The 23836-nt window shown below is 37.3% G+C and overlaps 1 pseudogene; it reads right to left on the bottom strand.

The window, feature by feature from the left end:
• Positions 1–12680: 12680 nt before the first annotated feature.
• On the bottom strand, positions 12681–22885 carry LOC115519782 (annotated as a pseudogene).
• Between the last annotated feature and the right edge of the window lie 951 nt (positions 22886–23836).

Below are 23836 nucleotides of genomic sequence, written 5' to 3'. Positions count from 1 at the left end.
TTGGAAATTAATAACAAAAAGAATTCTGAAAAATCCCCAAATATTTTGAAATTGAGCAAACATTTCTAGAAACTTATGGATCAAAAAAGTCGTAACAAAAGTAGAAAATATTTTGAATGTAATGACAATGAAAATATAGCTAATCAAAAAATTGGTGGAGCAGCTAATGCAATGCTTAGAGGGAAATTTATAGTTTTTAATACCTTATTAGAAGTGTTTAACTATATGCTAACTAGTTTGGATGTAAATTTTTAAAAATTAAAAAATAAAAAAAACAAAAAAATAAAAAAAGAAGATGTGGTGTATATATACAATGGAGTATTACTCAGCAATCAAAAAGAATGAAATCTTGCCATTTGTAACTAGGTGGATGGAACTAGAGGGTATTATGTTACATGAAATTAGTCAGAGAAAGACAAATATCATATGGCTTCACTCATATGAGGAATTTAAGATACAAAACAGTTGAATGTAAGAGAAGAGAAGCAAAAATAATATAAAAACAGGGAGGAGGACAAGCCATAAAAGACTTTTAAATATGGAGAATAAACAGAGGATTGCTAGAGGGATTGTGGGAGGGGGGATGGGCTAAATGGGTAAGGGGCTTAAGGAATCTACTCCTGAAATCATTGTTGCACTATATGCTAACTAACTTGGATATAAATTTAAAAATTAAATAAATAAATAAATAAATAAATAGATAGATAGATAGATAAATAAGAAGTGTTTAAAATAATGATCTAGGCTTTCACCCCTATTGAATAGAAGTATTATTAACTCATTAGTTAGACATAGAATATAGAATTAAATCCCCCAAAATATTTAAAAGATAAAGACCTGAAATTAATAAAATAGAAAACAGACTCTAACTGGAAATCAATGAAGCCAAAATTTGGTTCTTTGCTAATAAAATGATACATCTCAAGGAAGACTAATCAAAGAAAAAGAAGAGAAAATACAAATTACAAAAATCAGGAATGAAAAAGGGGATACCACTACAGATCCTACAAACATTATTAAATAATAAAATAGTGGTAATGACTTTATTACATTAAATTTGACAACTTAAAATAGACAAATTTCTTGAAAAACACAACTCTTTAAAATATGCAAAGTAATTGACATAAGAAATATAAAATTTAAATAATATTATATCTATTAAAAGACATTTAATCTATAATTTGAAACCTCTCCAAAAAGAAGATTCCAGGCCCAGATGGTTTCATGGTGAATTCTACCAAACATTTTATGAAGAAAAAGTACAATATTACAAAAACGCTCCAGAGAATAGAAGAAGAAGGAATACTTTCCAACTTTATTTCTTTATTTGTTTGTTTGTTTGTTTGTTTTTGAGAGAGAGAGAACATGCATGTATGCATGGGAGAGGGGCAGAAAGGGGAAAAGAATGAATCTGAAGCAGGCTCCACACTTATTATGGAGCCCAACATGGGGCTCAATCTCAACGACCCTGAGATCATGACCTGAGCTGAAACCAAGAGTCTGACACTTAACTAACTCAGCCACCCAGGCACCCCCAAATTGGTTTATGATAACAGTGTAATCCTGACACCAAAATGTGATAAGTTCCTTATAATAAAAGAAAATTACAGGCTAATATCTTTCATGAACATAGCCACACAAATTCTGAACAAAATATTATAGAGCCAAATCCAACACTATGAACAGTTATGGTTTACCCCAGGAATATAACTGGTTTTCCACTTTGCCATCCTCATATTAATAAAATAAAAGAGAAAAACTGTGAACATCTCAATGTTCACATTTGGCAAAATATATTTCACAAAATTCATCACCCATTTATAATAAAAGAATCCAACAAACAGAATAAATGAGGACTTCTTTAATCTGCTAAAGTTTATCTGCAAAAACTGTACACATATCATACTTAATTATGACATATTCTACATAATATATAAAACAAAATGACATATTCTACATAATATATAAAACAAAACAAGGATGTCCACTTTTATCATTTCTACTCAAAATTATACTAGAGGTTCTAACCAATGCAATAAGAGAAGAACAATAAAAGGCATAACTAATTGAAATAAAGATGTCCACCTGCCTTTATTTACAGATGTCATAATTTTGTCTGTATAAAATCAAAAGGAATTAACCAAGAAATATTTTAAGCGTCTCAGGAAGAAAAGTCAATATACAAATGTCATTTGTATTTCTGTAATCAACAAACACTGGACATGTAATTTAAAACAATACCATTTGCAATAGCTTTAATTATCAACAAGTGTATAGGATCTCTTCATTGTCCAAGTACAAAATATTGCTGAGACAAATTACAGAAAAAGTTATCCTACAGACTAAATACAGTCCAAATAAAATTTTCAGTAATCCGTTTTGAGAAGATTTCAACCTGATTCTAAAATATATATGGAAATTCAAAGGATCTAGAATAGTCAAGATAATCTTGAAGAACAAAAATAAAGTTGGGTAACTTATACTTCCATATTTCAAGAGTTAGTATAACTTTACTTATTTTAAAGATTTTATTATTGGGGCGCCTGGGTGGCTCAGTCAGTTGAGCATCCGACTTCAGCTCAGGTAACGATCTCATGGTCCATGAGTTTGAGCCCCGCGTGGGGCTCTGTGCTGACAGCTCAGGGCCTGGAGCCTGCTTCAGATCCTGTGTCTCCCTCTCTCTCTGCCCCTCCCCTGCTCACGCTCTCTCTTTCTCTCAAAAATAAATAAACATTAAAATTTTTTAAATAAAAAAATAAAAAAAAAGATTTTATTATTTACTTATTTTTTTTATTTTAGAGACAGCACAACTGGGGAGAGGGACAGAGGGAGAGAGAGAAAGAGTCTTAAGCAGGCTCCACACTCAGTGTGGAGCCCAACACAGGGCTCAATCCCATGACACTGAAATCATTACATGCGCCCAAATCAAGAGTCATGAGCTGGGGAGGGGCAGACAGAGAGGGAGACACAGAATCTGAAGCAGACTCCAGGCTCTGAGCTGTCAGCACAGAGCCTGACATGGGGCTCAAACTCACGAACCATGAGATCATGACCTGGGCTGAAGTCAGACGCTTAACTGACTGAGCCACCCAGGCTCCCCGAGTCATTTCTTTATCACACTGTCAAGTTCACTGATTGTTTTTTTCAGTTGATGAGCCCATAGAAGGCATCCTTTATCTCTGTCACTGTTTTTTCCCTCTCTGTCATTTCCATTTGATCTTTTCTTATTGTTTCCATCTCTCTGCTGAAATTACCTGTCTGATCCTGCATGTTGTCTACCTTTTCCATTGAATCCTTTAACCGATTAATCATAGTAGTTTTAAATTCCTTGTCTGATAGTTTTAATATCTCTGTCATATCTGAGTCTGGTTCTGATGTTTGCTCTGTCCTCTCAGGCTGTGTTTTTTCTTACCCTTTTGTATACCTCATAACTTTTTGTGGAAACTGGAAATGTTGTACAGAATAGTAGAGACTGAAGTACATTTGTGTGGGGTGGGGGGGGGGGGGTAGTGGTGCTTGGAGATGAGCATGTCCACCCTTCTGCTAGGCCTTTAGTGTAGAAGTTTGAATTAATCTAGTGAGGAGCTAGGCTAATTTGGTTTGTTATTGCTATTGTTACCCTCAGTGCACTGCAGGTTTCAAATTTCTCTAGTGATATCTTGAGCTTAGGGCTTAGGCAAGTTTACCAGAGTTTTTATTTTTCTCAATTTTTACCCCTGCTTGGTTTTGGGTTCTTTTTTTACACCAACCCCAGAGATAATCTCTTTCATGAAGATTATCCAGCTGTATTCAACTATTAGTTTTATTTATTATTTTTTAGTGGGCTTGTGGGAAACAGAAGAGAAGTATTCTCTGATGTTCTGGTTAAGTCTTAGTTTTGGGTACTGTGAACCTGGATCTTGGGGATGTGGCCTTCACATGTGATTCTGCCTGTCCCCAGCAGGGCCTAACACATACTCCTGCACTTACCTGAGGGGGAAGCTTTTTGTCTCTGTGCCTTCTCCAGCTGCAGTGTTTTTCCACAGTGTCTTAAGGTGACAGGTTTTTTTGTTGTTGTTGCCTCTACCCTACAGATTAGTTTTACTTCTGTAGGAAAAATGTGGTAAATGAGTTTGGAAGAAGTTTTGACAGCAACGGCTATTCCTCCTACAGTCTTCTCCCAGATATCCCTGTTAGGTTTGAAATTTTCTCAGAACACTTCCTGGCCTTCACTGTGAGTATATAGTGGAGTTCATGGAGGAAAAGCAAGATGTTGAAAACCTCTTGTCTATGGCCCCCAGGAACTTCACACTCACATACTAGCCCACATTTAGTGTTTAACATTCACTAAATTCACAAAGAAGCTGAATCTTGGGGCCCCTGGGTAGTTCAGTCAGTTGAGTGTCCAGCTCTTGGTTTCAGCCCAAGTCATGATCTCATTCACAGTTCATGAGATCAAGCCCTGCATCAGGCTCTGTGCTGACAGCATGGAGCCTGCTTGGGATTTGCTCTCTCCCTCTCTCCCTGCCCCTCTCCCACTCATGCTCCCTTGCACTCTCTCTCTCTCCCAAAATAAATAAATAAACATTTAAAAAATAAATTCACAAAGAAGCTGAATCTTATCAGCTTATATGGTATCTGATGGCTTCTGCTCCAGGTTAAATAAAAATGCATGTATCCTATTTCCTCTGTAAGAGACTATATCTCCCCAGTTTTCCATTTAGTGTTTGCCTTGAAACCTCAATTCCCTAATGGGTTCATGAAAAGTCATTCATTTTCATTATGTCCAGCTTTACTGTTATTGTGGTGATGCTGAAAGCAATACTTTTCTTGGATCTCTAAATCTCTGAGTTGAAAGTGGAAGGCTATACAACCACTTTTTTAAATGATTTGTAAGTTTTTTCAAATATACATTATTCTATGACCCAGAAAATCTACTCCTAGGTATACCCCCAAGAAAAGTGGGTATATATGATCATAAAATGACTTGTTCAAAACCAATTTCTTTACTAGTAGTACAAACTGGAAATAAATAGTATGCCTATCAATAAGAGAATGGTTATAAAAGTGTGGTGTATTTATACAATGGAATACTACACAGTTATTTTAAATACTGACACACGTATAAACACTGATGAATCTATAACACTTTTCTTTAATGAAAAAAGACAGACATACAAGAATTTGTGCTGTATTTTCCATTTAAAGGAAGTGGAAAAATAGGCAAAACTAATCTCTCCACAAAGTGAACATTCATAGTAGTTACCTCTGGATGACATTGATGAGAAAAGAGTATGAAGGAATTTTCTAAAATGAGGAAAACGGCCTATATTTTGATTTGGATAGTGGTTGCATGGGTGCATATATATATATAAATTCATCAGCCTGCACACTTAAGACTTGTGCATTTTACTATACGTGAAGTATTCACTTTTTAAAAATAAAATATGGAAAAGATAAAATCAGGAGGTATTTTACATGCAATTTTCATTTCAGTATTGGTCACAGCCAGGTCCAACCAATCACTAAAACTTCCTAAATATTTTTTTTCCATTTTCTTATCTTTTTTACTTTTTCTCTACCACAATTATAGTTCAGTACCTTATCACTTTTACCTAGACTATTGTAACTGCCTTCAAATTGTTTTCCTGCCTACAGTCTTGCCCCTTCAGGCATATACAAGCATAATTCACTCTCCTCACAATAATTAATTTGGAGGTCATACTCACTTGTGTGTGTGTGTGTGTGTGTGTGTGTGTTGTTGGGGGAGGTGCCATGTGTGAGTACACTGTCCCATAAGCAAAAAGATGGCAGATTGGTATCCCAGATCGTGTTGGTGGCAGAAATTTCAAGTAAAATAGACATGGGTCTGTCCAGCCAAGGCCAACCAAACTCAGAGTACTTGTGCTGTCCTTATGTTTATAGGAGAAAGGACCCAGAGGTCTCTAGAACACTAGTGAACCTTCCTGAGAACTGTGTTGCTACTAGAGGAAGGAAGGTTGCAAGGTTCTGAACTCTGCTGAGAGCCCTTCACCTGCAGTTGTATCCCCAAACCCTGGAGATTCCTGTTAGCTGTGGGGAGCTGGTAGGTCAACCTTGTCTGGTTGCTAACAAACTCCTCCATTAATTCTAAGCAACCTAGTGGTTTTCACTTCGAGCACAACCTCATTAGTTAACCCAGAGAATGTGTAGGGGAATCACCTGCCTTTAGGGAACAGGACTGGCATGTAGAGGCTGTATCAGATCTACCCTCTGAGCAAACTCCTTAGGGAAAAAAACCTGAGCAGTCCTCCAACAGTGTCTCAGAAAATATCTTTTCCCTTATGGAGCAGCATGGAGTCTAGATGTCTGGGCCATCTGGAAGCCAGGCTTTGGTGTGAGAATGGGTAGGAATGATTGCAGAGTATTAACAACGGCCCATAGACCACATTCTAGTTAGGGCAGACTGGAAGCAGGCAACATCTGGAAGGTAATGGCCTAGGTTTTAGAAAATATTCAGCTTTGAAAAGCATAAAAATCTATAGATCTAGAAGATAAATATGTACCTACGCACAGAAATGTCCATGTCATTTCGATGGAGTCATACAATTGTGAAACCCACCTCCAGAGTCCTTCATAGTCTATGTGCCTTCAGTTAAAACACCGTTGTTCAGTCAAAGAGAGTAGTCTGAGAACTAAAACCAGATCAAAATGAAATGGTCTGTGACAGAAGCATAGGGGTTTGGAAGGTTGGAGAAAATCCATGAAGCAATAGTACACAGAGAAGGAGCTGTGTTTGGAGCACTTTGAATATGATGGGTGGTGAGGTCATGGTGAAGGCACTGAATCAGTTTGGGCAGACAGGGATTATTAAATAAAACATGAAATGAATGAGGTACAGCAGGTATGGGGAGAGGAGATAGTGGATTAAGATGTGAGTAATGTTGAGTGTTAGGTACCTGTGGGATCTCCACGTGGAAATACCCAACAGGCACTTGAAAGAAAGATTTGTCCTCAGGAGACAGGGTAGACCTGTCTACACATGGATTTGGGAATCATTGTTTTGAAAGTGGCTGTTGAATACATAGGTGTACATGAAATCAATGAAAGAGAATAGATGGAGTGAGAAGAGAAGTCTAGATGGGACACTCTTAATCCCCACAGTTCACGGGGAGTATGGTGAAAGATGTATCCAAGACAGAGGTTTACCTATACTCATCACCCTCTCTAGGTTAGCTGTGGGCATTGCTTCACAGTAAAGCAACATTAGGGTTGGCCTTTCCATCTGTGTGTCCTCTTAGAAAACCTTTATGTAATACATGTGTACTATTCTTTATTTTCTCTATCAACTGCATAGATGGATTTCTCTTCATTAAAAATCAATGACATGCATTCTCTTAGTTCACAATATTAAAAATGTAGAGGTAAACACTCTCTTATAGGTAAATAATTAGATTTATTCATAGGAAGAAATGAAATCCTTCATGAGAAGTGGCCCCACAAAGAGAAATTGAGGTATGATCTGTGTATAACTAAATTGTAAAGGTGAATTTTTAATGTTTAGGGACTTAAACAATATGGTCCCTGAAGCTGTATATACTGCATATTTTAAATGTTTTAAAATATGGTTTGAAGTCCATTCCTGAGGAACATATTGATGGGGCATTACACACACACACACGCACATACACACACACACACACACACGCAGTAGAATCAGAACCATAATAAATTTTTTTTTCTTGGTCCAACTGGCTAGTCTAGGCCAGGAGGATGGAGTGAGGAGTGACATCTGTTTCATTTCTATATTCCTCATGCTCATGCAGTTTATATGTGGTAACAGTGGTGTATCATCCTCCTCCTCATCAAAACCCACCATTAACAAGCACCACTTATACACTACAGTTTATGGGATACTCTGGACACTTGCCTCTTGGAATTTACATGCTATTGCATATGAATAGGGAATCTCAATCTCAAACCCTCTGCTTTATGATAATGACCTTTCTCTCCACTTTTAAGTGAGGATATACTTTGTAAGAAAAAGAGATTGAGGATGAGGTTTTATAGACTGGCTGTAAAAACAAAAATGGCCAACTTGAAAAAAATCTTGCTGAATTTAGCTTAAAAGAGGTATGTTTTTCTTTAAAGGTTAGAATAAGTTCAGTACAACCCATCTAATCAAAAAATAAAACAAAACTCAATGAGTTAACTTTGGAAGGAAGCAACATGCCTGAATCCAACTAGGATTTTCCAAACTAAATAATGAGTAGAGACACACATTAGGTAAGAACAGTTAGCACTTATGAAATGTTTTGCTGACCAACCTTAGGGGTTTATTTCCTTCAAGGAAACAAAATGAGTACAATATAAACCATGGTAATTAGTGTGATTGTGAAAACCCTTAGAGCACATAAGGAAAACATCTATTTATATTTCCAGTAATGCAAAGCAATAATTAAAATTTTTAAATATAATTTTCACATTGCCCAGTAAATTCACACCACACACACACACACACACACACACACAGATTAGTAAGAGTACTCAGGATAATTTTTATAAAAGAAAGTCCAGAATATTTGAGATGATTGTGGCAAAGTTAATTTATTGCTATGAAATATAAGCTATTTTTGATTTGCCCAGATTTCTGTTTGTACCCTTCCCCATCATACGGGCATGTAAGACCAGATGAAATATTCAGAAGTCATTAAATAGGCAAATGCTTCTCAAACTTTAATGTGTATGCCAGTTATGTGTATTTACATCAGGTGAGTTGGATGGAAACCCCTTTCATCTCAAACTATGGTGATAATGAAAAGATGGCCCTATTCTCATCTGTACAGCTTTGGAAACTTTCCTACCAAATTTGAGATCATCTAATCAAGACCACCTCAAAGTAGGGCACTGTGATAAGAAAATTATCCTCTTGTACATATTGTTAATATCATCGCTATGCCTCCCACTGTGTTCAACGTGCTAGTTGAACATGTCCTATGAACCAGGCACTCTTCATGATTGCCCCAAGAATTCTCAAAACAACTTGGAAGTGCAAGTACTATTACTAGCTCTGTTCTCAGTGAGAAAACAGAAGCTCAAAAGGTTATCCTGGTAGTCTGTTTTGACCACTGAGCAATACTCCCCCATACTAATATACGAGTGATGTGATATTTGCTCACAAATCTCTCTGCTTGCTTCGTTTCAAGTATTTCTTGGTAATCCGCTTGGCCAAATTGTCAAATTCATGTTGAATTGAAATCTCCTCACCCTTTGTGCTTAATTGGTCTGGTCTCTATTCTACCTTTACTTTATTTAGCCTTGCAACTTTTTGTTTTAGTAACTGTATTTAGACTATATATGCAAGAATTTTATAACACATGGGGAATAATGAAACCTCATCGTGGGAGATATTCAAGCAGTCTAGATTGCTACGTCTCTTGCAGAGAATTGATTCAAGTCTCAAGTGAAGATCATTTGAGTTGCTTGTACAGTTCCTTTCAGACCCAGTATTACATAGTTCTGCCAATGTTGTTGCATACCTGAAAATATGGCATTATTAAGACCTTGAAATTTTCATATTCCTATGACTGGATCACTCTTTTTTTTTTTTTTTTTTTATATGGAATTTATTGACAAATTGGTTTCCATTCAACACCCAGTGCTCATCCCAAAAGGTGCCCTACTCAATACCCATCACCCACCCTCCCCTCCCTCCCACCCCCCATCAACCCTCAGTTTGTTCTCAGTTTTTAACAGTCTCTTATGCTTTGGCTCTCTCCCACTCTAACGTCCTTTTTTTTTTTTTTTTTTTCCTTCCCCTCCCCCATGGGTTCCTGTTAAGTTTCTCAGGATCCACATAAGAGTGAAACCATATGGTATCTGTCTTTCTCTGTATGGCTTATTTCACTTAGCATCACACTCTCCAGTTCCATCCACGTTGCTACAAAAGGCCATATTTCATTTTTTCTTATTGCCACGTAGTATTCCATTGTGTATATAAACCACAATTTCTTTATCCATTCATCAGTTGATGGACATTTAGGCTCTTTCCATAATTTGGCTATTGTTGAGAGTGCTGGATCACTCTTAATATATCAATGTAGCCTTAGTTTTTACGTACCTTGGGAAAATCCCCATTTAACATTTATGAACATACTCTGGGATGGTGACATTCCACATGAGTGAAAGCCTTCCTGGTCTAATTGTATGTTAGAGATAGATACATAGATAGATGGATAGATAGATACATAGGTCCAAATTTTATTTAATATTTACCTTTTACATTTTAAAGACTTTTTATTTTGAAATATGTATAGATTCATGGGGAGTTACAAAGAAATGTACAAGGAGGTCTAATATTTTTAAAATTAAAAATTTTGTGGGATTTTATTTTTTTTTATTATTTTTTTTAATTTTTTTTTCAACGTTTTTTATTTATTTTTGGGACAGAGAGAGACAGAGCATGAACGGGGGAGGGGCAGAGAGAGAGGGAGACACAGAATCGGAAACAGGCTCCAGGCTCCGAGCCATCAGCCCAGAGCCCGACGCGGGGCTCGAACTCACGGACCGCGAGATCGTGACCTGGCTGAAGTCGGACGCTTAACCGACTGCGCCACCCAGGCGCCCCAAAAATTTTGTGGGATCTTAAATTTCAAAAAAAGCATATGCTTACCAAAAACTTTACTGGAATCGAAGTCATGTCAAATGAAAGTGAAATATCTTCACCTTCATGCTACATTCTGCCTGGCACCACTGTGAACAGTTTGGTGTGTATCCTAGCCTTTTGTTTATGTCATATAATATTGACCATTTTAAATTTTTTTTTCAATGTTTATTTATTTTTGGGACAGAGGGAGACAGAGCATGAACGGGCGAGGGGCAGAGAGAGAGGGAGACACAGAATCGGAAACAGGCTCCAGGTTCTGAGCCATCAGCCCAGAGCCCGACGCGGGGCTCGAACTCACGGACCGCGAGATCGTGACCTGGCTGAAGTCGGACGCTTAACTGACTGCGCCACCCAGGCGCCCCAATATTGACCATTTTAAAAAGTCAGTTTACAAACAATCTCAGCATCCTTTCTATCTGCACAGCTCTGTCCAAAAGTCCTATGATTGTTAGTAACAATACACAGGATACAAATGAAAAGGTTACTCATTTATAGGAAGGCATAAGTAAAAGGAAATATGGAAGATGGTCACCATTTATGGTAGGCAGAATTCTAAGATGATCCCCCAAAACCCAACTCTTGGTGTATGGGTCTACTATCATCCCCTTTTCTTGAGTATGGGCAGGACCAGTCACTATGACTCATAAACTTCAGGGATTTATGATAGTTAATAAATTGCTTGCAAGACACCCTCCACACATTGTATTGTAATATAAATATGAGAACTGCTAGCATAGTGAACAAAAAAGTTTCCAAATATGAATTATACAAATTTAATTATATTTTATTTAAAAAAATATTTTGTGCATCCTTAATATCATATGATAATGGATACATAGGAAATATGCTTTCTGCCTAAAAATTATTTCTTTCTGTCTTGCTTGTCAAAATTAGAGTAAGAGTAATACTATGCATCATATATTATTTACCATGAACAAATTTTCCCCTCATGTTACCTTACTTAAAGAATGTAGGCACTTCTCAGGCTGTTAAGTTGATAATTTCTCAGGTCATTTCAATTCTGGTTTCATTATTACTATTGCAGACATTAATCAACGTAAAAATAATATTACACATATGTCATTACATAAAGGTCATAAAAGTAGTAATGAAAATATGTACAATATTTTATAGTATGCTCTTAAGAAGTAAGTATATCCTGACACTGGGCAGAGTTTTTCTCAACTGTGATAGTAAATAAACTACTTACCACTGTCTTTCACCAAAAGCTTTGGATTTCTGACTTTGTGGCAGGGCTTCCTGTTCCCTACTCTGGTTCTCTCCCAGACTGGAAAGGATATTCTCTGGTAAAACAGGCTATCAATTACCATCCATCATGATGGAGGCCTGCCATTGCAGGACCTACCTTGAGTATACTCATTGCTTAATATGAGAGTCAAAAATCTTCCTTAGATCTCTCAATGAATTCATTTTTCTAGAATGGACATTTATAAATGCTTGTGGACTGACCATTTGGGAATAACCATGTAATCTCTCTCTGAGTGGCTGTTTTGAGATACCTCAGAGTACAAACAGAATTCAAGGGCAACAGCTTAAACAGAAACTGTTAGAAATGAAAACAATTAATTCTCTCATGTATTCATTAAAGTTATGGTAATCATCTTTTCCCAGCATACAATGAGAAGATTGGTTCTTATCTCTTTTGGGACATGTGCAAGTGAATTTCAGTACTAGATTTTTGTTAGGAATTGTGGGTATTGAATACTAGAGATATGCTAACAGTGAATTTCAGGTGGTCTTATCATACACACATAAAAATGGATAACTATGTGTGGAGATGTGTTAACTAGCTTGACTATAGTAACTATTTCACTATGTATATGTCTATCAAATTATCATCTTGTACACCTTAAATACATATAATTTTTAAATGGTTTAAAAATTAATAAACATGGTATTTTAATAAAATACTAAAAGGTTATACAAGTAAAAGTTATCAACAGGAAAAAAAGAAAGATGAAAGAAAGAAAGAAAGAAAGAAAGAAAGAAAGAAAGAATAAGGACTCTGCAGATGAAAAATATTAATCTGATATTACTACAGAATATTACTACTATTACTACAGAATCTACCTTCTCCAGCCAGCTTCCTCAGGGCACCCTTGACCTCCTTGTTTCATAGGCTGTAGATGATGTAGTTCAACAAGGGGGTTACAACACAGAAAAGCACAGAGACCAGGGTGTCCATACATTGGGCTGTAGCCTACATTGGGCTGTCATAGTTGAAGTCAGCTATCCCAAAGAAGACTACCACCACAGTGAAGTGGGATGCACAGATAGAGAAGGCCTTGTTTTTGTCCTCAAGGAATCCTAAAGATGGCAGAGATAAGTATGTAAGACATTGCAGTAAACAGGCAAGGGCTCAAGCCAGTGGTGGTGCTGGCAACATGATGGAGCACAAACTCATCAAGAGAAGTGTCTGAGAAGAGCTCCAGGAGCAGCGGGATATCACAGAGAAAGCAGCTGATCTGGTTGAACCCACACAGAATGAATGTGACTGCCAGCACTGAGTATGTCACAGAATTCTCTAGCCCACCCAGCCAAGCTCCAGTCAACCAATGCACACAGACTGTTAGATCATGAGAAACAGATAGTGCAGAAGGTAGCAAATGGCTACATGGTGTTCATAAGTCATAGCAGCCACAAGATTTCCCCAGCACAGGTCACAGGAACATCTGGGAAAGGCAGCACTCATACGACATGGTCTTCTTCTCTTGGAATAAGTTCACTAGCATGACCAGAATGGTGATGGACAAGTAGCAGATGTCCAAGAAACTCAAGTTGCTAAGAATACAGTGGAATCTGGAGGAAATGACTGATTTTGATCACGGTGAATGTGAAAGCATTTCCCAGAAGAGTCATCAGATGAATGATCAAGAAGATCAAGACAAATAGCCCTTGTAATTCAGGATGGTTGGGATATCCTGGAATGATAATTACAGTGACCACAGTTCGATTTTCTGTTTCTTTCAGTTCTTACTCAATTGAAATGACAATTAGGAAAGAAATCAAAAAGACAATGAAATACAATGACAAACATTGGAAGAGCTAACTAACTTTTGAAAAAAGTGTTTATTTTTTTATTGAGGGAGAGAAAGAGTGAGAGGCAGAGAGAGGCAGGCTCTGTGCTGCAGTGGAGCCCTATTTAGGGCTCCATCCCATGACCAATGAGATCATGACCTGAGCTGAAATCAAGAGTTGGACACTCAACTGACTGAGCCACCCAGGTGCCCCAAAGCTAATAACTTTTACTCATCCTTTGTTTGGTGGATGAGATTACATCTCTTCTAGATAGTGTAGCTCAATACTCTGACACTGAAATATTTGCATTCCCCCTCTCTGCTGTGATCTTTTGCCCTGTGTTTACTTGTCATGCCAATCACTAGTAACTATTAGCCTGTTAGGCTCCTTACCAGTCTGTAGGTCCATTATCTCTCTCTTTAATTTATATGTATCCTGTAAAACTTTTGTTAAAAGGAAGGAAGGAAGAAAGAAAGGGAGGGAGGGAGGGAGGGAGGGAAGGAGGAAGGAAGGAAAGAAGAAAGGAGGGAAGGAAGGAAGGGAGGAAGGAAAGAAGGAAGGAAGGAAATTCAGTCTTCAGCACTGACATTGAAAAACAACAGCTGACGAGTTAAATTAGAACACAAATACTTTTCCTCCCAACCTCCCTCTTTCCTGGAAAGTAGCTGCAATAACAAATTCTAACTTACTACATGTGAAATAGTCTCCATGACCTTTGCCTCCCAGTGTAACTCACATGGATACATTATATTATGTGGCAGAAAGGATTTGTAGATATGATTAAGGTTGTTAGTCACATGACTTTAATATATGGAGATTTTTCAGGTGGGCCTAATCTAACCACACAAACCCTTAAAAGCATAGCAGAAAATGAAGTCAGAAGTTCAAATCACAAATAGGATTCCAGGTGTCATCAGTGGCTTGAAGATGAAGTGGGGAACATGTTAAGGAAGAGGTAACATTGGTCCTCAAATCATGAGAAACTAAATTTTGCTAATAACTTGAATAAACATGGAAGGGGAATCTTCCCCGAAATCTCTAAATAAGAACCCAGCTCAGCTGACACCTTGATTTCAGCTTGAGTCCTCCTCGTACTTTGCCTGGACTTCTGTGAGACAGAGGACCCATGGGAGCCAGGCTGTGCCTGGACTTCTGACCCACAGAACTGTGAGATAATAAGCAAGCATTTAAACCACTAAGTTTGTGGTCATTTTTTACGGTGCCAATAGAAAATACATACATTGAACATCTCACTTCCTGTGTGAAACTTAGGATTGTCGGGGGCTAATTAGGACAGACCACTAATCTAGAAGCCTCAGAAGTGATTTAATCCAATATACTCAAATCTGTGACCACCCTCCCTCTGTCTGCTCTTTTTACCTTTTTTCCTGTGGCTAGTTCTTACTGCCCCCCCAAAAAAATTGATAAAGGGAACACAAAGGAAAAAGTCACTGTACACTGTTCAATTTCCTAGTCAGTAAGTAGCTCCAGTAAAAGGTTGGGAGAAAGACAAATTTGGAACTGTTGGGTAAGATATTTCTGGATGATTTTAGAATTTTAATTAGTGTCTTCCCATTCTGCTTTACCATGAACAACAAATGTTTGCTAGGCTGTGACATAACCATTGCGAATTCTAAGAAACTTGGAAGTTCATTAATTTGCATCTGAAATAATTTTCTTTGTGGATTGTCTTTAAATGAGGCTTTGTGTGCTCTGGCATCACCATTTTCCACAGAAACTGTTAAGCCATCTCTTTTCCTTAACGTGAGCCGGTGGTCAGCAGCCAAATCCAGCCCACCAACTTACTTCTATAAGTATAATTTTATTGGCTTACAGCCACATCCACTCATTTATGTATCATCTATGGCTGCTTTTGTGCTACAATGGCAAAATTGAGTAGTTGAGAAATAGACCATATGGCTCACAAAACCTAAACTTGTTTCAGGCCCTTTATGAACAAGTTTGTCAGCCTCGGGTGTCAGTAGTTGGGTTTAGGAGTTTGACAGACGTGGGTTTAAATCACAGCTTTGTCACTTGTTAACCTGGAACAACTTACTTAGCTACTATAAGCCTCAGTTTGTTCATGTTTAAGATGGGATAATGTCTGGATTATAGAGTTTTGGTTGAGGTTAAAATAAGTAATAAATAACAGAGCAGTGAGCTACATACTGTCTCTCCATTATGCCAATGCATCCATTTCAAGTTCCCCTTTAAAAATGTTATTTCCCCTTATCTTTCTCCAGATTGACTCAAATGACACACTGTTTGCATCAAAAATAAAATGCTGTTTTCTAGTTATTGACTTCCCTTCTCTAATCTTTTAATTTCACCATCTCTACCAGCTCCACTTCTAAGCAACTGATGTGTAATTAAATTCACCTATTTCTCTCCCATAAAACAAATACTCATGATTGTATCTGCTTTCTTTTCTCTTTTCATTTTTTTCTTTTTTTATAACCACATTTCTGAACAGATATTCACAAGAATCCTTTGAGGGAGGCAGGTAGATTTGATTATCACGCTTTTTTATACAATATTTCTTCTGAAATTGGAAATTAAAAAGCCAAATATCATGTGAAGCTACACGCAACATGACAAGTGGTTGATAAAATTAGACCTAATGCCTCTAAACTCCTTCTAACAATATTCCCCAACTTCCAGTCAGAAACCTGGGATTCATCTTGAGGCCATCCCTTCCCTTATCACCTGCCTGTATCTAACTTTTCAGCCAAACTTTCCCCTTCACTCCTTCTCTCCTTCTCCCTCTTCCTCTCCTCCAAATCTGTGTTATTTATTTCTGTCTCCAAGGCCGACCACATGAACACTCTCTACATGGCTGATTCCTTCTCTTTCTTTGGGCCTCAGCTAAAATGTCACTCTTCAGAGAATCCTTCTGACCTCCAATCTAGTATAGGTTTTTAAAAATTTCTTATATCATCCTATTATTTTCCTTCAAAGAATTTATAGTGACCTTCATTTACATATTTATTTACTCACTGAATGTCAGTTTCTCCCCAGTCAATAAGCCCTGAGTAAGCAAGGATCATGTCTGTTTTAAATACATTTTTTTAAGATTTTATTTTTAAGTAATTTCCATATGCATGTGGCTCGAACCTACAACACCAAGATCAAGAGTTGTGCTCTACCCACTGAGCAAGCCAGGCACCACAAGGATCATGACGGTTTTATTCACCTCTATAATATCTCCTGGCCTATAACTGACACTCAGAAAGCATTTGCTTTATGAGTGCATTCATGACCAAGTTTACTAAAATAGAGAATGGATGTGATCATATTGCTTTAGCACCTTAAAATAAAGGTTCAGTTTGGGTAGTATAGATTTTTCTCACCTATCTAAATTTTTAAGTCACTCAAGCAGAAAGAAAGAACCATATTGAAAAAGCAGTGATAGAACATAAAAAGTCTCACATTCACAATTGCTTCAACTAAATTACTCAGTTATCGAATCAATTCAGTCAAGAGAAAGTGCCTATATGTTGATGCAGCCTTGATTCATAAAATAATAATATTAACAACAACAACAGTAATGATAGCTCACATTTCTTGTATTTACTAAGTGCCAGGTACAGTTACTGTACTATGTACTTTACACACACTAATTCCCTTTAATTCTTTTTTTTTAAAGTTTATTTACTTTTGAGAGAGAGACAGAGAGGCAGAGTGCATGCAGGGGAGGGGCAGAGAGAGAGGGAGACACAGAATCAGAAGCAGGCTCCAGGCTCTGAGCTGTCAGTCAGCACAGAGCCCCACGTGGAGCTCAAACTCACAAAATGTGAGATCATGACCTGAGCTGAAGTCAGACGTTCAACCAACTCGGCCACCCAGGCGCCCCTCCTTTAATTCTTACAACATCTTTGAGAAGTAAAGATCATTATTATTCCCATTTTTCAGATGAACAAACTGAAGCTTAGAAAAGATAGGTAAATGCATAGTCATATAATTAATGAAACCACATATTGGCAAAGATCTGTAGCTCCAGAATCAATATTCAGCTCTACCACTAACTAGTCAAAGCATCTTCCCGTCTCTGAACATTAATTTTTCTCATCTGTAAAATTAGAGGGCTGGAATAAGTGATTCCAGCTTTGAGATTTTGTGATGATATTTGGTATCTGCTTATTTCTGTCTTCTCCAAGATGAAACTGAATAACAACAAGGGTGAGAATGTCAGAGATCTCCCAGGGGTACAATTATTTATTTCTCTGGAGTATAAAGGTCTTCTTGGAGTATAAAGGTCAAGGATAGGATGAGGGTTTTAGCCAATACACTGATATGGTAAGCCAAATGATGCGTCCCCCCACCCCAGATGACTATGACCTAATCCTTGGATCCTGTGAATATGTTATGCTACATGGCCAAATAGACTTTGCAAATGAATTTAAGACTATGGGCTATAATATAGGGAGATTATCCTGGATTATCTGGGTCAGCCAAATCTAATCACTTGAGCCCTTAAAAGCAGACAAATTTCTCCAGCTAGAGTGAAACGAGATGTAGCAGGAAAGGGGAGGCAGAGGGGAGAGTCAGAGAGACTCAAAGCTTGAGGGATCCAATCTACCTATGAAAATAGGGAATACAAACTAGGGGGTAGAGGCAGCCTGCATGAGAATGACCTCTGGATGGACACCCGGAAAGGAAACTGGGATTACATTCTAAAACCATATTGAATTCTGCCAATGATCAGAATAAGCCTAGAAAGGGATTCTCCTGCAGAATCTTGAGAAAAGAACACAGCCCTGTTGACATCTTGATATCAGTCTTTTAAGACACTAAGTCAAGGAACCGGCCAAGTCATGTGGTACCCAGATTTGTGACCTACAGAACTGTGAGATAATAAATTTGTGTTGTTTTAAGCTGCTAAATTTGTGGTAAGTTGTTATGGTTTCTCAGTTGGGGTGCTCAGAACCTACTCTTTATCATATACGTATGTTCACAGACCCAAATTTGAGTTTTAACTACACTCCCTACTGTGTTAACTTCTGAATGTTGTATTTGGATTGAAAGTTGATACTTAAATTCTCATTTTTTGTTGAGATATAATTGACATATAACATTATATTAGTTTCAGGTGTATGACGTTATGACTTGATATTTGTATATATTGCAAAATAATCACCACAGTAAGTCTATTTCACATCTGTCACCATATATAGTTAACAATTTTTTTCTTGTGATGTGAACTTTTAAGTTCTATGCTGTTAGAAACTTTGAAATATACAATACAACATTATTAACTATAGTCAACATGCTGTACATTATCCCCAGGACTTATATATTTTATAATTGAAAGTTTGTACCTTTTGACTCCATTTACTCATTTCACCCACCCACCCCACTTGCCACCAACAATCTGTTCCCTGTATCTCTGAATTGTTTTGTTTTTGTCTTATTTTAGATTCCACATATAAGTGAGATCATATAGTACTTGTTTTTCTTTGCCTGACTTCACTTAGCATCAAAAACCATCCACATTGTTGCGAATGGCAATATTTCCTTCTTTTTTATGTCTGAATATTGCTCCATTGTGTGCATGTATATATATATATTTCTGTGAAAATGCCATTGGAATTTTGATAGGGATGCATTGAATCTATAGATTGATGTGGGTAGTATGGCCATTATAAATTATTCATTCTTCCAGTTCATGAGCATGGAATATCTTTCCATTTACTTGTGTCTTCTTTAATTTTTTTCATCAATGTCTTATAATTTTCAGAGTACAGTTCTTTCACTTTCTTGGTTAAATTGATCCCTAAGTATTTTCATTCTTTTTGATGCAGTTATAAACAGGATAGTTTTTTTAATTTCTCTTTCTGATAGTTCATTAATAGTGTATAGAAATGCAACAGATTTTTGTATACTGATTTTTATTTTGTAACTTTACAGAATTTGTTTATTAGTTCCAACAGGTTTTTGGTGGAATTGTTAGGGTTTCTTACACATAATATCATGTCATTTGCAAATAGTGACCGCTTTGCATCTTCCTTACCAATCTGGATGGCTTTTATTTCTCTTTTTTGCCTAATTACTGTCTAGGACTTCCAAAGTTTTGATGGATAGAAGTGGAGTAGGCATTCGTGTCTTGTTCCTGATGCTTTACAGCATTAAGTATGATGTTATCTGTGAATTTGTCATATATGGCCTTTATTATGCTAAGGTACATCCCCTCTATACCCACTTTGTTGAGAATTTTTGCCATAAATGAATATTGAATTTTGTCAAGTGGTTTTTTTTTTTGCATCTATTGGGATGATCATATGATTTTTGTTCTTCATTTTGTTAATGTGTTGTACCACATCAATTGACCTATGGATATTGAACCATCCTTACATCCCTGAAATAAATTCCACTTGATTACAGTATATGATCCTTTTGATGTGTTGTTGAATTCAGTTTGCTAATATTTGGTTGAAGATTTTTGCATCTATGCTTATTAAAGGTATTGGCCTAGGGGCGCCTGGGTGGCGCAGTCGGTTAAGCGTCCGACTTCAGCCAGGTCACGATCTCGCGGTCCGTGAGTTCGAGCCCCGCGTCGGGCTCTGGGCTGATGGCTCAGAGCCTGGAGCCTGTTTCCGATTCTGTGTCTCCCTCTCTCTCTGCCCCTCCCCTGTTCATGCTCTGTCTTTCTCTGTCCCAAAAATAAATAAACGTTGAAAAAAAAAAAATAAAGGTATTGGCCTATAATTTCCTTTTCTTAAGGTGTCATTTTCTGGTTTTGGTATTAGGTAATGCTGGTCTTGTAAAATGAATGTGAAACTATTCCCCCCTTTCTATTTTTTGGAAGGGTTTAAGAAGGATGGTATTAATTATTCTATGAACGTTTGGTAGAATTCACCAGTGAAGCTGTCTGTTCCTAGACTTTTGTTTCTCGGGAGGTTTTTTATTGGTGATTTAATCTTCTTAGTAGTAATTGGTCTATTCAGATTTTTTTATTTTTTCATGATTTATTCTTCGTATATCATATGTTCCCAGGAATTTACACATTTCTTCTGTGTTATCCAGTTTGTTGGCATGTAACTATTCATAGGAGTTTCTTATAATCCTTTTTATTTTTGTGCCCTTTGTCTTTAAATTCTCATTTAATCTAAATAGTAACAAAATAAGTTCCTAGCCCTCTTGTACTCCCTAATATCAGCCCAGGTGTCAACTGTGCATTTTAAGAAACAGATTTTTGTACTTCTGCTTCCAGCCATGACACAATACTATAACCAGATTTGCCCTTCTGTCTTATCAACTGGGCAAAATTAAAGAAAAAAAGGTTTCAGATATTGAACAGCAGGTAGTATGGGATGGAGAACACTGAGAGAAGGGAAACAAATGAGGCAAACCCTGTGAATGCCTTAGTTCCCTTCATTCAGAAAGTTTCCACGCCACAGCACAAGGAAAGAGCACAAAAGTAGAGCTCGGTGATTCCATGCATTAATGAGATAAAATTCAGAGTTCAAGGAGACCAAGGTACCTAGCATTTATGTGGCAAAGTCTTGAAGAGGAAAGAGATGCACACATATAGAGAAATCTAGAGAGCCACAGAAGATTCCCCTAAACTCTTTAGCAGAATGTTCATTAGCACATGACAGCCAAAGGAAAGATCATTAGAGACGATCAGGTAGAATAAGATCCAGAGCTCACAGAGGGCTAGGATAAACTTGGATTTTTGGTTTGTGTTCTCACCACTCAGAATATAAATAACTTTTATCACACACAGAGTCATCAGATGGGTACCACTTTAGTAAAGAGACAAAACTAGCACTAGACAAGAAGGTATTCTGAACCCAGCTTACAAAAATTAATAGCTAGTATTAAAAGGATCAAATTATTTCTAAGCAACTATGTCTAAGCACAAATTTCAAAAACACTTAACGTAATACAGCTGACCCTCCAACAATGTGGGGGTTGGGTGCTAACCTCCCATATATTTGAAAATCCACATATAACATTTGACTCCCCCAAAACTTAACTACTGTTGGCTGGAAGCCTTCATAATAACATAACATCACGTATTTTGCATGTTATATGTATTATATATTCTCATAGTAAAGTAACTAGAAAAAAGACTTATTAAAAATCGTAAGAAAGAGAAAATACATTTACAGTACTGTATTGTATCCAAAACAAAATCTGTGTATAAGTGGGCCTGCACAGTTCGAACCCATGTTGTTCAAAGGTCAACTGCACTAAAAAAGTCTTCAATCACCTATGTAAAATTTACAACATCAGGCATCAAAAGTATCAGACATACAAGGTCAGGACACTCAACTTATATTAAGAAGAAAAAATTAGGGGTGCCTGGGTGTCTCGGTCAGTTGCATATTGGACTCTTGGTTTTGGCTCAGGTCATGATCCCAGGATTGTAGGATTAAGCCCCACATCAGCCTCCATGCTGAGCATGGAGCCTGCTTGGGATTCTCTCTCTCTCTCCCCCCACCACCTTTCTCAAATAAAAATAATTTTTTTAAGGAAAAAATCAATAACTGAAAATAGACTCAGAAATTACACAGTAATAGACTTATCAGACAAGGACATTAAAACAGCTATTATAAGCAGTGTTATTTTCAAGAAGGCAGAGGAAACCATGCACATGATAAGGAGAGACAAGGAAAAAATGTATGTATTTGATATATTTAAAAATTAAAATTTAATAAAATTAAAAAATTAAAATTTATAACTTTCCGCTTGGGGCAGGCAATGGTGCAACTTTGCCTTCAGTTGTCCCAAAATCCAAGTTTATCCAACACCAGCTGCCTCCTCCATGCTGCCTAAGTTCAACCCAAATGAATTCAAAGTCGTTTACCTAAGGTGCACCGATGGGAGGCTGGTGCCACCACTGCCCTGGCCCTAAAGATTGGCTCCCTCTGTCTGTCTCCAAAAAAGGTTGGTGATGAGATTGCCCAAGGCAACTGGTAATTGGAAAAGTCTGAGGATTACAGTGAAACTGCCCATTCAGAATAGACAAGCCCGGATTGAAGTGGTACCTTCTGCTCCCAACCTGTCAAAGCCCTCAAGGAACTGACAAAAAAAAAAAAAAACAGAAAAAAGCAGAAAAACATTAAGCACAGTGGAAATATCACTTTTGATGGGATTGTCAACATTGCCCAACAGATGTGACACTGATCTGTAGCCAGAGAACACGCTGGAACCATTGAAAAGATCCTGGGGACTGCCCAATAGGTGGGCTACAATGATGATGGCTGCCACTCTCATGATATGAATAGAGATGTCGTGAAATGCCCAGCTAGTTAAGAACTACAAAGGAAAATATTTTAAAAAGGACCATTTGACAACCAAAACCAATATATACATAACATTGAACACTGGATGGGATTGACAGCAGATTAGACACAGAAAAAAAATCACTGAACTTGAAGGCATAGCAACAGAAACTATCCAAAATGAAACGAGAGAAAAAAGACTGAAAAAAGTAAACAAAACATCAATGAGATTTGGGGCAACACCAAGAATTTAATATGCTTGTAACTGGAGTCCCAGAAGGAGGAGGGGACAAAAACATGTAGAAAAATTCTGGCCAAAATTTCCCAAATTTGATAAAATATATAGCCCAAAGTTTCAAGTAACTCAACAAACCCCAAACAGAAAGCACCAAAAGAAAACCACACTAAGAAAGTCATAATCAAATTACTTAAAACCAGTGGTAAAGAGAAAACTTTAAAAGCAACTAGTAAAAAAAAGACATTGCATGCAGAAAAATGGACAAAAATGACAGCAGCCTTTTCATTAGAGCAGTGGAAGCCAGCAGACTATAGAGCAACATCTTTAAAGTTCTGAAAGAAGAACAAGAACCTGTAAACCTGTAATCCTATATCCAGCAAAAATACCTTTCAAAAACAAGGTGAAGGGCAAGACTTTCAGAGTGGCAGCATTAGGACTTCAGTGAACCCTCCTCCTACAAAAGCAACAAAAATACTGACAAAACAATAGAACTCAACCATGTTAGGACTTTGGAAATTAACCAAAAGCATGAATTAAACCAGAAAGCATTTATTCAAGGAAAACTACTGAACTTCATAAGGACAATGGGGTCTGTGACATTTTAACTTGGAACTATTCCCACCCACCCACTGCCCAGGGTGGTGCTGTCAAGAGGAGTGGAGGCAATTAATGTATTTGGAGCTTTGTGAAATGTCCTATACCCTG

Source organism: Lynx canadensis, chromosome C1, assembly GCF_007474595.2.
Source record: "Lynx canadensis isolate LIC74 chromosome C1, mLynCan4.pri.v2, whole genome shotgun sequence".
NCBI classification, from domain to species: Eukaryota; Metazoa; Chordata; class Mammalia; order Carnivora; family Felidae; genus Lynx; species Lynx canadensis.
The sequence above is the reverse complement of the archived record's forward strand: the minus strand, read 5'-3'. Positions and strand labels throughout refer to the sequence as shown.